This window comes from Mauremys reevesii, linkage group 5, assembly GCF_016161935.1.
Source record: "Mauremys reevesii isolate NIE-2019 linkage group 5, ASM1616193v1, whole genome shotgun sequence".
In the NCBI taxonomy this organism is placed as follows: domain Eukaryota; kingdom Metazoa; phylum Chordata; order Testudines; family Geoemydidae; genus Mauremys; species Mauremys reevesii.
The window spans coordinates 126,163,136-126,177,942 of record NC_052627.1 but is presented as its reverse complement, the minus strand read 5'-3'; the positions used below and the strand labels follow the sequence as shown (position 1 = coordinate 126,177,942).

Below are 14,807 nucleotides of genomic sequence, written 5' to 3'. Positions count from 1 at the left end.
CTGTCTAAAATGATAATCAAGTCACTTTCTTGAGCTGATACAGTTAAGATCTACTGATGAAAAGTGCTATCTATGGGCTTTTAGCTATGATAATTATTAATTTAGACATCTATAAAGAATATGAGTAGTTTAATTTTTTCCTCTAATGTGCAATACTTTGCATTTATCGACACTGAATTCCATTTGCCATCATGTTGACCATTCCCTGGGCTTGTTTCGGTCTCTCTGAAGTTAGTCATAGTCCTCTCTGGTCCTGACTCACTTAAATAGCTTTGTGTCATGTGCACATTTTCCTAGCTCCCGACTGACAGCCCTCCAGATCTGCTACTGATGCTGGGGGATGTGCCAGATGTCCCCTAATGCTACCAGGAGAACCCAAGCAGAATGCAAACTGGAAAACAGATTTCATCTTCACTGAAAATGCCACAATGTTTGCGTGGGTCGGTGTTAGGTAAAAAAACACATTTCCTCTCCCGGGGTCCATGTGCTGCTTGGGTGGGTTCAGCACACACAAAATTCATCATCACAGTAATGAGTTTTAGGCAGGAATCTCTAGCCCACTACAGTATCTATCCACTGTCAGATCCTGTAGAAATGAGCATTTGAGCCGGAACGTACCACTCTCCATTGCTAATACAGCAACCATTTCTGAATATGCTTGAACGCGATTGCTTAATCGTGGCATGGCATTGTGTTACCATGATTTACCACTGGCACCGTTCCACGGAAGTCAGCAATTACACACAGTAAAACTGGTGTGACAGAGAGATGAATCAGGTCACCATTTTCATGGATTTCTATCTATAGGCATATGTAATAATATTTTAACCCTCTGTACCATGTCTTACATACCACAGTGATAGGTGCTATAGAAAAACAAGACTGAGTAAAAGAGAAACTCAGACAGATTTATACATACTGTGGAGCATGGTCTCCAGGTGAAGGCCTGGTCTACACTGGAAACTTTTCTTGGCATAGTAATATTAGTTAGGAGTGTGATTTTTAACATTTTGATACCAGCAGAAGGCCTCGTGTAGATACATTATACCTACAAAAAAGTGCTTTTGCCAATATAGCTTATTTAGTTTGGAGAAATAGTATTATCTATACCAGCAAAAACATTCTACACTACAAGAATTTTGCCAATATGCATATACCTGCATATCTGTACTGGTCAACCTTTTATAGTGCAGATTAGGCTGAAAACACAACAGGTGTGAAACTTAATGACATGTTACTCACCAGGCAATCCAGAGGGTGAACTTAACAGTAATTATAAAACCAGGATGTTTGGCAAAAGAAGTTTGCAAATTAAATATTCTGGCTTGTTCTTCAGTAGTTCAGACTAGCTGAGGAGCCGATTGGTTCTCTCTGGTCTTAAAATCAATGATTCTATGAAGATATTGAACTCCTATTTAAAGACTCTCACACTTGGTGCTACCACCTCCACGCAAGGATATACAACAGTGATACAGCCTAATGGAGGAAAATAGAGTGGATCATTCAGTCTTTTAAAAACAATATTTTATAGTTGTGTATAATATCTAACAGCACAAGGTCAGATCCTCTCACTGTTGTAGTGTTAACACTCACTTTGCACAGGTGTAAATTAATCTACAAGGTGCCAGGTATCGGGAAATCAACCCCCTGGCCTTCCGATCTCTTAAACTTTTACCTCTTTGTCAGGGGCGGCTCTAGAAATTAGGCTGCCCCAGGCAGCGCGGTGTGCTGCGCCGCCCTTCCTCGGTCCCGCGGCGGGTCCCCTCTTCCCGCGGCTCCGGTTGAGCTCCCGCGGCAGGTCCACCGGAGCCCCGGACCTGCAGCAGGCATGACTGCGGCAGCTCCACCGGAGCCGCGGGAACAGCGAACCTCCCGCGGGCACGGCTGCGGACGGTTCGCGGGTCCGGCGGCTCCGCTTGAGCTGCCGCAGTCATGCCTGCGGGAGGTCCAGCCGAGCCGTGGTACGAGCCCCCCTCTGCAGTCATGCCTGCGGCAGGTCCGGTCGTCCGCGGCTCCGGTGGACCTCCCGCAGGCATGACTGCGGCAGGTCCACCGGCCCAGCCTGCCGCCCCCTAGATTTGGCCGCCCTAGGCAACAGCTTGGTTTGCTGGTGCCTAGAGCCGCCCCTGCTCTTTGTGCATGTTTAATGAAAATTTTTCCAAGAGTCTCTAGCAAAGAAATATCCCTGATCCCCAGCAAGGGTTACATCGCTACCAGCCACACAAATACTGGATATTGAGCTAACACACAAATTGAGCTTAAGGGCTACATTGTGTCCTTGTTTTCTGTATGCAACTTTCTCTATAATTATATGGGATTTAATGTGCACAGCCCCCTCTCTGCAATCTCTGTACTGGGGCACAGGCAATGCACATTTACATAGAGCTAGTTTGCATATTACCACCCTGGTGCCATTTCCATGATCTGCAAGTTGTATATAAATGTTACGGTTTAACGCTTCACGGATGTCAGTCCAGAAATATCAACTCCAGAAATATCAAGATGATCTCACAGACTCAGCTGATTTGGCTTCTTGTACTTTGGATACCGGGTAAGATCAGAAAAAGGGTAAAGATTACCAACTTGTTTGAAAGGAAAAATTAAAAAATGCAGTTTCCTTCTGTTAGACATTAATTCATTTGAACGGTCTTATATTCTGATTTATTTATACAGACTCCAGTGGGGACATTCTCATGACTCAGACTCCAGAATTGCTGTTGGTATCTCCAGGAGACAGAGTCACTATCAACTGCAAAGCCAGTTCCAATGCTTATAGCAATATGGCCTGGTACCAACAGAAATCAGGACAAGCTCCCAAGCTCCTTATCCACAGCACTTCCACCCGTCCCTCTGGAATCCCAGACCGGTTCAGCGGGAGTGGGTCTGGCACTGACTTCACTTTTACAATCAGCCAGGTTGAAGTGGATGATGCTGGAGATTATTACTGTCAGCATTATTATGGCTACCCTCTCTCACAGTGATACAGAGCAGTACAAAAACCTCCCTGCTCTCTGGAGTTTCTATTGCAACAGCTGTTTCCTGAACAGTCACAGGTTCAGTTTAACTGTTGCTGTCACACACAGTAGCCCTCTGTCTCTCAGACTTTGGACACTTCACCCAACATTCCAGTTCTCCCACTTCACCATGGAGCTCTCACCCTGACATACCTGGTGATTCACTACATTATATTCAGCAGTTTCCCTTCTACTGTTAATGGCTGTTTGTTCTTAATAGTTATGTGCAATTTCCCACTGACATGATATAATCCTAGCACCTTTTGGATAAGTTTACATAGAGGACATATGTCCTACAATTTATCAATAATGACTCATCATGATCCTGCCCAACAGTGAAACCAGGTGTTATTCACAACAGGATTTCTATAGGCTACTAGGAAAATGGTGTAAATGACATCTGCATGACATGCATTATATGAGGACAAATCCATAGCCACCTTGGTATTCAAAATTGTCACTCCACTACATACTGTAACAACACAGGTTAACCGGACAAAATGAACCATAGGCTCCCTGCTACATTACAACATTCCCTGTCTCCATAAGACTTGTGAAAGGTGATCGCTGACATTTGTAAAATACACTTTTTATTGTTGTGTAGATAAGAGCTAAGAAATTCTAGCCATAAAGCAAAGCCTCCCTGCTTCCCCCTGAAAATCCCTATGAACTGACGCATATAAACACTGAATATAAATCGAGATGGTTCCAAGTGATCCAGGACACAGACGTAGGACACTCAGCACACAGGCAAGCTAAAGCTGATTCTGATGGACACCAGAGCAGATCAGAACTCCATTGAAGGCAATCATGGTACACTGTTTAAAACCAGTGCTCAGAGAGAGCAGACTCAGAGCCACAATATAGAAGAGCAATATACCACCCTGATCCACGTGTGCAACTCTCACTGCCTTTAAATGGTATTTGTCCCTTCCCTGCAGTCTCCGCACTGGGCCACAGGGGATGCACATTTACATAGAGATGTTTTGCATATTTCCACCCAAGTGAAAATTCCCTGCTCTATAGAGCAGATATAAATGTTACGGGTTAATGTTGTATGCTCCTCAGCTCAGTATCTTTCAGTCTAGAAGCATCAAGATGATCTCACAAATCCAACTTCTCTGCCTCTCTGTGCTCTGGATTCAGGGTAAGGAAAGCAACAGGGGAGAGGTTAACTTAAAATAATTTGTTACCAAGATATAGATGATGACAGCTGTGGTTCTTAAATCCCTGACTGCCAGTGACAGACATGTTCTAAATCACGTTAAATAGACGAGTGGGTTTGTTTCTTGAGACCACAATAGCTCTTAATTACAAGAAGTGTCAGAAGGTACGAATATAGCTACACTTTTAAAAAGAGAATAGGACACTAACATTGCATCATCCCTGTGTTAAACTGGTACATTGACTTTCTGTTCCTTTATTTTAATGTTGTTCTCCATGCAGGATCCAGAGGGGACATCCTTGTGACTCAGACTCCAGAATTCCTCTCAGTGTCACTAGGAGACACCGTCACTATCAACTGCAAAGCCAGTTCCAGTGCTAGCAGCTACATGGCTTTGTACCAGCAGAAACTAGGACAAGCTCCTAAACTTCTCATCTACAGCACTAACTCTCGTCCCTCTGGGATCCCAGACCGGTTCAGTGGCAGTGGGTCGGGCACTGACTTCACTTTTAAAATCAGCCGGGTTGAAGCTGATGATGCTGGAGATTATTACTGCCAATATCATTACACCACCCCGCTCACACAGTGATACAGACCAATACAAAAACCTCCCTGCTCTCCTCAGCCTCCAGTCACGGTAGTGAGTGACTACAGTGAAGCACTACAGTGGCACAGCTGCGGCTAGTGAAGACATACCCTGAGTTTCTGCAGTTTCTGTTCCTCTGGTGTTCCAGCTGTATCCTGCACAGTCACACGATCTGTGCACCTAACGCTGTCTACGCGGGGGCTCGGTCACCTTAACTATGGGGTGTGGATTTTTCACACCCTAGAGGGGTGTGGACCAGCCCCGTGAAATTGCTGCCCCCTACAGGGCAGATGGGACTCTCACTTCTCGCTCACCCTCACTCCTCCATCCAGTTCTTTCCTGTCATTTCTTGACCTCTCCCATGCAATATCCCTGGGGATGGAATTTATGTTACTTTATCGTCTGACATTATACTGTAACATGATCACTCAGCAGCTTTTGAACACGTCCTCAAGGTTGAGAACCTTACCAAGTGGCACAGTTCATTTCACTTTTCCTTCTGTTCTTCTGTAACTTTTCTACAGGTGGAGACGTTTTGAAGAATTAGAGTGTGAAAAAAGGAAAACACCCCAAAACGTGGGGGTGAGGGAGGGGCACCTATAAGACATCATTTGTTCTAATCTATTGCATTCAAAAGCGAGAAAGGGGGAAAGACAATTGGAAATTTTAGAATTTCAGTATTAAAATTTGGGGGCGGAGGACGTGAAAACCAAAACAAAATGGTAATTTAAATTCAAAGTGAATCCAAATTAACATTTTCAGGTTTTGTTTAAAAATTACCCATTCAAAACTATCAAAAACAATGGTTTTCTTTCCAAAACAATTGTTGGACAGAAACTTTTTTCAGTGGGAAAAAATTTTGGTTGAAAAATTCCAACCAGCTCTCCTTGGGACAGCTGCCATCCTGCAGGGTATCTGAACAATGAGCCATCCTCCATTCTGCCTCCTGGAGTTTAACAGGAGGCAACAATTACAAGATTGAAACAAACGGAACTCAATAATGTGACATTAGCAGTGCTAGATGGTTTTTCCATCCTTTGAAAAAATCATACTCACAGGTATGTCTACACTGCGATTAGGTCCAGAGGTGTGATTGCAGCACATGTACAAGCTAGCTCAAGTAACAACAGTTTAGCTGTGGCAGCCAGGATGTTGGCACAGGCTAGACTTCCAAGTTCAACCCGCTCAGGACCCTTGGTACATACTTGGAGGAGCTAGCTTGTGCTGCTGCTCATACTGCCGAAGTGTAACCTTACGAGTCCTCCAGTGTCTCCTAGCAAAGTGTTCACTGTCATGCAACACTGACTCCTATCTGGCCTGACCAACTCATTACACCTAACTATCACATTGCTATTGTCATAACTATAAAGGGAAGGGAACAGCCCTCCAGTGTACAATACTATAAAATCCCTCATGGCCAGAGACACCAAAATCCTTTTACCTGTAAAGGGTTAAAAAGCTCAGGAAACCTGGCTGACAGCTGACCCAAAGGACCAATAAGGGGACAAGATACTTTCAAATCTTGGTGGCGGGGGGGGAGGGCTTTTGTTTGTGCTCATTGCTTTTGGGGGTTGTTTGCTCTTGGGACTAAGAGGGACCAGACGTCAATCCAGGCTCTCCAAATCTTTCTGAACCAGTCTCTCATATTTCAAACTTGTAAGTAATAGCCAGGCAAGGCGTGTTAGTCTTATTTTTGTTTTCTCAACTTGTAAATGTTCCTTTTTGCTGAGAGGATTTTACCTCTGTTTGCTGTAACTTTGAACCTAAGGCTAGAGGGGGTTCCTCTGGGCTATATGAATCTGATTACCCTGTAAAGTATTTTCCAACCTGATTTTACAGAGATGATTTTTACCTTTCTTTCTTTAATTAAAAGCTTTCTTTTTAAGAACTTGATTGATTTTTCCTTGTTTTAAGATCCAAGGGAATTGGATCTAGACTCACCAGGAATTGGATCTAGACTCACCAGGAAAGGAGGAGGGATGGTTAAATTCTCCTTGTGTTAAGATCCAAGGGGTTGGATCAGTGTTCACCAGGAACTTGGTGAAAAAGCCTCTCAAGGCTACCCAGGGAGGGGAAGGTTTGGGGGGGAAAGAGGGTGTTCCAGACACTGAGGAATCTGGATGGTGGCAGCAAACCCAGATCTAAGCTGGTAGTTAAGCTTAGAAGTGTTTATGCAGGTCCCCACATCTGTATCCTAAAGTTCAGAGAGGGGGAGGAACCTTGACAGCTATCCTGGTGTTTATCTACAAAGGAAGTCATACGAGGTATCAAATGAAAAACTTATAACAGGCTGGTCACCATAAACGTTGTGAGATGTATGTATGGATAGCAATTAAGAAGCTGTATGTTTATACTGAAAATATGTTTTAACCAAGCTAACCAGGCAAGATTGATAAACAAAGGTTTCCCAGATAAAGGAATGTTGACTTGCCTGTCTGCCCAGGTCTTGAATGTAAACGGAGCAGGGTTAGCCAGAGATGATGGGAATTATAGTTGCATACTGAGACCACAGGAAAAGCAAACTAACAGAATGACATAGACAGCATGGTATTTGCCTCCATCATGGAGCTGACACACAGGCTATGTCTACACTGGCAATTGAACAACAAAACTTTTGTCTTTCAGAGGTGTTAACCACCCACACTACCCCCGAAGAACTAATGTTTTACTGCGACACGTGCCAGTGTGAACAGCATATTGTTGGCAGACCCGCTTGACGGACTCAGGTGAGCAGGGCTCACGCTAGCGCTCTAAAAATAGCTGTCTTGACAGCGCTTTGCACTTGCGGCTTGGGCTGGAGCTCGGACTCTGGTGCCCACCCTCTTCACCAGGCTGCCCTGCACTTCTCCGCAGGCCCAGAGGCTGCACAATCTGAACGCAGGCTGCAGAGGCTAATACAGAGCACTGGCTGCAGGACAGGCTGCCCTGTGTAGTCCCAATGAGGGGCTGGAGAGGGGGCCAGAGGACTGGTCAGGAGGACGTCCTACCTTTCCCTGGGCCTTCCCCTGCTCCCCCCACATCTTGCAGGCTGACACAGCCCCCTACACAGCCAGGAGGGGTTAGTGCTATGATCATGCCAAGGGTCTCTGAATGTGTTATAAGAAAAGCAAAGCAAACAGTGAGAACAGAACCTAGCCTGTGCACTGCTGCACACACATTAACTATCCAATCCTCCAAGCCCCCTCCCCTTTCTGTATGATGGGTGAGTCAGTATTACCATCCCCATTGTACAGACAGAAAAACGGAGACAGAAAAGTGAAGTGACTTACCCAAGGCCACGCAGAGAGTCAGTGACAGAGCCAGATGCTCCTGTGCTCATTCCTCTAGCTCACGCTGCCTAGCACAGATTCAAGGAGCTGCGGGGGAGTGGGAGGATTTGAGTGACAATCAGCCTGGCAAAGACCCATTAAAAAGATACCAGCCCCAGGCACAAACCTCACCTGCCCTCTACTTTCATGAGAATGAAAACAAACCCTACTGTTGATTTTACTCACCGGTCAAAAAAATTCCTCCCTCTAGGTCAGGGCCGGCTCCAGCTTTTTTGCCGCCCCAAGCACCGCTCCCCCACCCCCAAAAAAGAAGCTGCCATGATTGGCGGCAACTCTACTGCTGCCGCTTCATTCTTTGGCAGCAATTTGGCGGCAGGTCCTTCCCTCCAAGAGGGACTGAGGGACCTGCCGCCGAAGAACCAGAAGTGCCGCCCCTTTCCATTGGCTGCCCCAAGCACCTGCTTCCTGCGCTGGTGCCTAGAGCCGGCCCTGCCCTGGGTGATAGGGCAAGTAGAAATTGGAAGCCTATACCAATGGGCAGCCAATGGGGGTGATGCTCAGGATCAGACCAAAGGGAAGCATGGTGGTCCAGCATTATGCGCCCAGATATGGCACTGACACGTGTACCAGTTCTCTTCTGAGCCTCACTCGGAATCACCATGGCTGCCTTTCCAAGCTGTGAAATGAAGCTCTCTCCTATTGACATTCCAAGCTCCTCAGGGGAGAGGATACTGCTCACTGTTGGTGCTTCATTAATAACTAGGGTGCAAGAGCAAATGGGACAAATGCTCAGTTTTGCCAAAATAGTAGAGGCGAGTCCCCCTATTGGGGTGTGGAAGAACATTCGGGGGGAGCAGCACACTGGGATAGCTACCACAATGCACTGCTCTCTGTGGCGTTGCAAGAGCTGCTAATGTGGCCACGCCAGTGCGCTGGCCGCTGACAGTGTGAACACATGGCAGCACTTTCCCTGCTGCTGTCTCCCTGGGCTGGTTTAGCTCCCGGCGCTCCACATCTGCAAGTGTAGCCATAGCCCTAGTCAGGGTTTCTTCAATCACAAACTGAACCTAATTGAAGATGCTTTGCATATTTACAGCAGACTGATCTCTCCTTGATAAATCAACGAAGTTATAAATGCTTTTTTACTCTTAATCAATCAGTCCTAGGCAGCCTGGACGTACCAAGACAATCTCCCAGGCTCACTTCATCTTGCTTTCAGCCCTGATCTACACTACAAACTATGGGTATAGCTACCTCACTCCAGGGTGTGGAAAACCACACTCCTGAGTGACAGTTATACTAACCTAGCTCCGGGTGTAGACATCACAGTGTTGATGGGAGGGCTTCTCCTGGAAACACAGCTAGTCTCTTAGGGAGGTGCAGTACCTGTGTGTCTGATTACAGAGTTCTGGATCAGGTAAGAATTACTCTCAGTTATGGCTTGACTCGGCCTAGTTAGTTCTAATGTTATTGACTTTACGCCGAATCAATAACATTATTGATTCTAATAATTATTGGTTCTGACGTTATTGACATTGATTCTTAAGCCAATAAGAGCATTGATTCGGCATTAAGCAAGCAATGCATTCAACTATAAATACATTAGAAAATGGTTTATTTTTACTATATTAATTTGCCTCTTTTTTTTTTGCCATTTCAGACTCCAAGGGTCACACTGTCATAACTCAGGATCGCAAATCCCTAGAGCTCTAGGACAAAGGACACATAAACTGTAAAGCCCGTACAAGCACGGGCACATGGTTAGCCTGGTACCAACAGAAATCAGGCCATGAGCCCTCAAGAGCTCCTTACTACTCTGATACCTCCCTGCCATCTGGAGTCCCAACCCGTCCAGTGGCAGTGGGTCAGGGACTAATTTCACTCTCACAATCAGTAGCATTGAAGATGCTGGAGATTATTACTGTCAACAAAGCTATAGCTCCCCTCTACCAGTGATACAGATATATACCAAAAAAACCCTTTACTATTCCATTTCCTTTACTCTGTGAATCAGCTGCTTCATGTACAGACTCACAGTGCCAGTGTTATCTTGGAATTTTGCAATTTTTAGGGCAAACACATTTTCCAGAGCAAAAATACACAGAGGGAGCAATATCAGGCTTTATAGTAGAAATTAGTTGCAACCTTCACTATGAAGCTGTTGCTGTCTCCATAATAAATACCACTATAAGTTGACTCCTGTATGACAGTCCCACAGATGCAGATCAAAGATGCTGTATAAGGAAACACTTATATATTAGGATACAAGTAAAAATATACTAGAAGGCTGCGGACTGCATCACATGGGTTACAGATAAGAAACTCTTCTTAGACCTGGCTCTCTTGCTTTCACAGAGGGATTCAATTCATATAAGAACACTGCAGCAACGGTCCCAGTTCTATGGTTTATACTAGTGTCACTGCAGAGTTTTGGATCAGTATTGTAATGATATTTTATAAAGGGCAAGTTTCTCTCTTTCACTTGGTTTACACACCAAGTCTGTTGCCGTTAATACTTTTTTAAAAAGGAAATTATGTTGCTAGATCAATTAAAATACATTGAGAAATCAAAAGTATATTCACTTCCATTAGCTATTCTTTTAACGGGTAAATTAACCTGTGAGGGCATAAAAAGTTATTCTTTTAACACACGTCCTTCACTACACAATGTCCTCATTGAAAAGTATTTTTGGTGGGGTTCTGAGTATTTGATTTGTTTGTTCACAAAATACAGTATTTCCTTGCCATGAGATCTACCCCACTACACCTAGCACAGGAAACAGACATTTACAGGACAGCGGCATTGCACAGCTAACCTCTTTAAACAAAAAGCTGAAATTTCACACAGTTGACACTAGATGGCCACATTCAACTATCTTTTCAGTGGGAGGTGCTGGAAGCACCACACTTAAAAGGTTAATTTTCAATCTTCAGGAATGACAATAATGATCTATTTATGCAACGTTACACAGAACATGGGAAGCGCTGCTACAAGGCTCAAAAACAATTTAATGGAATACCAGCCTGTTCCTCTACCCTTTGGGATTTTAATGGCAGCATAGTCAGGAGATTCAGGGATAAAGTTCCCACAAGCCTGTGCATCACTATAAGGTCTCTGAGATGATGACTAACAAACCCAGTAAGGAAGGGAAGAGTTAGCCCCCCTGCACAGATCGCCTGATGCATGGAGATCACATCATCAATATCATCTATCTGAAGAGATTCCTAGTATAACAATGATTCCACGTGCCTTACATTTAAATGAGCAGCCAGGCAGCACTGAGCGCTGAGAACATGTATTCCCATTCCACACTGACAGATGCCATTTCAACACAAAGCAAGAGATAGTGACTGTAGCCTAACATGGGGTTGCTCGGCACCCAACAAAACAGGGTCGTGATCCATATAGGAACCTCTGGGCACTCCTGTCACTATCATCAGAACTGCCATTGGAACACAAATGGAGGATGCTGGCCCAGGACTTGTCAGGTTGAGCTTGCGTATTTCATCCACCACCCCCTTTACTTCCCTTTTTCTGCATGTTTTAGGTCAGCTGGGAATTTTTGTATCTGAACTAAATTTGCATATTTCACACCCAAGTGACACTGCACTGCAGCTCTGAGCTGTCATAAATGCTCCAAGGCACTCGTTAGTTTGTTGATGAGCACTGGCCGATCAGACATACCAAGATGATCTCACAGGCTCAATTCATCTGCTTGATAGTACTCTGGCTCCAGGGTAAGAAACAAACAAAGGGGGCATTGGATCCTTTAAGCTATAATGATCCACAGAAAAAAAAAGATCTAAAAATGTTGATTATTTATCAGTTCCTCAGGTATTTGACAGTAACTTCAGAAATGCTTGTCTCCTAATTGCAACTGAGAGAGAAAACAGGTTTGAGAAACACAGAAGCAATTGAAAACAATTTGGAATGAAAGAACCACCTCAAAGTTAAAGTTAACGTCATTTTCAGAATGAGGAACTTTCATAAGTATGGAAAGAGGCACATGGGAATATTTATAAATACAAGATAATGTGTATTTTAATGAACTATACTATTGATACATATTTTATACACTTTTATGCTGAATGTACAGACTAGAGAAAGACTATACATGTACATACTAATTTATATTCTGTTTGCTAATTCAGACACCAATGGGCAGATTGTGCTGACTCAGACTCCAGAATCCCTGGCAGTTTCTCCTGGAGACACAGTCACTATCCGCTGCAAAGCCAGTTCAAGCCTCACCACTGGTAGCTATAACGTACTAGCCTGGTACCAACAGAAATCAGGACAAGCTCCTAAAACGCTTATCTATGATGCTACCTCCCGGCCATCTGGGGTTCCAACCCGGTTCACCGGCAGTGGCTCTGGCACCGACTACACTCTCACAATCAGCAGAGTTGAAACTGAAGATGCTGGAGATTATTATTGTCAACAAGGCAGGAGCTTGCCTATCACAGTGATATGGACCAATACAAAAACCTCCCCAACCTGTTCCTTTCAGTGAACAGCTGCTTCCTATACCTACCTGCTACACTAGATTTCAGACAGGATTTTGATTGGTCTTGGAACACCAGGCAGAGTCTTCTGCGCCCACTGCTGACCTTTCTGTGATACTCTTGTCTCTTTCCCAATCCCAGTACTCCAATGCTGACACCAGTATTGTCCCCCTGCTGAGCAGATGTTTAGCCCAGCTTCTCAGAGTAAGTGAAATCCACAATACCGAGTGTAAGTAGATAATGTTTTCACCCCTCAGCATTTTTTTATTTATGCATACACACCCGTCCTGGAACAGAGGTGGTAAAAACAGCATACAATCAAACCCCTCTTTCAGGAATCTCATCCCAACACCAATGCTCATATCCCAGAGAGTAAATCTCCCTCAAGAATTTAATCAGAGACTAAGACAGAGAACAACCTCTTCTATTACTCACAGAGATCCCCTTCCTCAGAACCATGCATAACCCAACCAAACAATAACACAGCATGCTTTCTGTAACCGCGCCTCAGTGGGTCACAACTGAGGAGGCCAAATTTAGGACAAACTGCTGAGAAATAGGGAAAACACAACCCCAAACTAGTGGTTACTCTTTCATAAGATATACCAAGCCAGCCACAAAAGTAAGCTCCTGTTTCACCACACTGGCTAACAAGAAGTCATAAAAGCAGTTTCCTTGGGCATTCCAGTTCTTATATCACCAACAAAAACACTGGATTCAGAGAAGAGTGGTTCTTTACAACCAATCTCATCAAATGAAAGGGTCTTCTGATCCCAAAGGACCGGCCACATATCCAGGTCAATATATAACTTAGATCTTATGCAAAAATCACACTGATGCCAATCCTTCAGTAGCTAAAATCTAAAGGTTTATTCAGAAAAAGAAAGAAAGAAAAGTGAGAGTTACAATTGGCTAAAAGAATCAAATACACACAGTAATTGCAAAGTTCTTGGTTCAGGCTTGTAGCAATGATGGAACAAACTGCTAGCTTGATAAGGCTCTGGCTGCTTCCAAATCATTGGAAGGACCTCTGTCCCTTGGTTAGAATGCTCCCGTTAGTATAAATCCACAGATTTGAGCAGGATAGAGGCAAATGGAGGGGTTTCCAGGGCCATTTAGATCCTCTGTCATGTAGAGGGAAACCCATTGTTTCAAACAGAAACCTCAGCACAGGTGACCAGATAGTGTTTGGAATCATCATGGGCAAGTCACATGTTCATGCCCAATTTCAAGACATTGCAGGAAGCCATTACCTATATTCCAGACAGCACGTTGCAGGACAGTCCACCCACTGTAAATTGCCAGTTAATTTTCCTTGTGATGGGCCACTCAATTTGAATAGTCCCCCCAAGATGCGCTGGCTAACTACTTCATGGGCATTACCCCTGGAGCAAACATTTGAAATCCAGGCACAAAGCCAATACTTATAGATTCAAACACAATATGATACATGCATACAGACAGCATAATCTTAACCAGCAAATCATAACCTTTTCATAGACACTTCACTTTGTAGAGGAGTTGTTGCAAATATGTCACAGTGATTGCAACAATGATCTATATTTGAAGAACGGCTAGCCAAAAACTCCAAAGGTAATAACAAAATGTTTTTTAAGTACATCAGAAGCAGGAAGCCTGCTAAACAACCAGTGGGGCCCCTTGATGATCAAAATACAAAAGGAGCGCTTAAAGATGATAAAGTCATTGCGGAGAAACTAAATGGATTCTTTGCTTCAGTCTTCACGGCTGAGGATGTTAGGGAGATTCCCAAACCTGAGCTGGCTTTTGTAGGTGACAAATCTGAGGAACTGTCACAGATTGAAGTATCACTAGAGGAGGTTTTGGAATTAATTGATAAACTCAACATTAACAAGTCACCGGGACCAGATGGCATTCACCCAAGAGTTCTGAAAGAACTCAAATGTGAAGTTGCGGAACTATTAACTAAGGTTTGTAACCTGTCATTTAAATCAGCTTCGGTACCCAATGACTGGAAGTTAGCTAATGTAATGCCAATATTTAAAAAGGGCTCTAGGGGTGATCCCGGCAATTACAGACCGGTAAGTCTAACGTCGGTACCGGGCAAATTAGTTGAAACAATAGTAAAGAATAAAATTGTCAGACACATAGAAAAACATAAACTCTTGAGCAATAGTCAACATGGTTTCTGTAAAGGGAAATCGTGTCTTACTAATCTATTAGAGTTCTTTGAAGGGTCAACAAACATGTGGACAAGGGGATCCGTGGACATAGTGTACTTAGATTTC

The 14,807-nt window shown here is 44.1% G+C and overlaps 1 long non-coding RNA gene across 2 annotated transcripts in view; it reads right to left on the bottom strand.

The window, feature by feature from the left end:
- The window catches only part of LOC120406474, a 307,150-nt gene that overhangs the window by 45,308 nt on the left and 247,035 nt on the right, over positions 1 to 14,807 (bottom strand). The window contains exons 1-2 of one of the 2 annotated variants that reach the window (XR_005599301.1): positions 9,339 to 9,428; positions 8,035 to 8,121 (exon numbers count right to left, since the gene is read on the bottom strand). This is a non-coding gene — a long non-coding RNA (uncharacterized LOC120406474). Of the gene's footprint in view, positions 1 to 8,034; positions 8,122 to 9,338; positions 9,429 to 14,807 lie in introns of those variants that run through there. The other variant, XR_005599302.1, reaches the window with a different exon arrangement.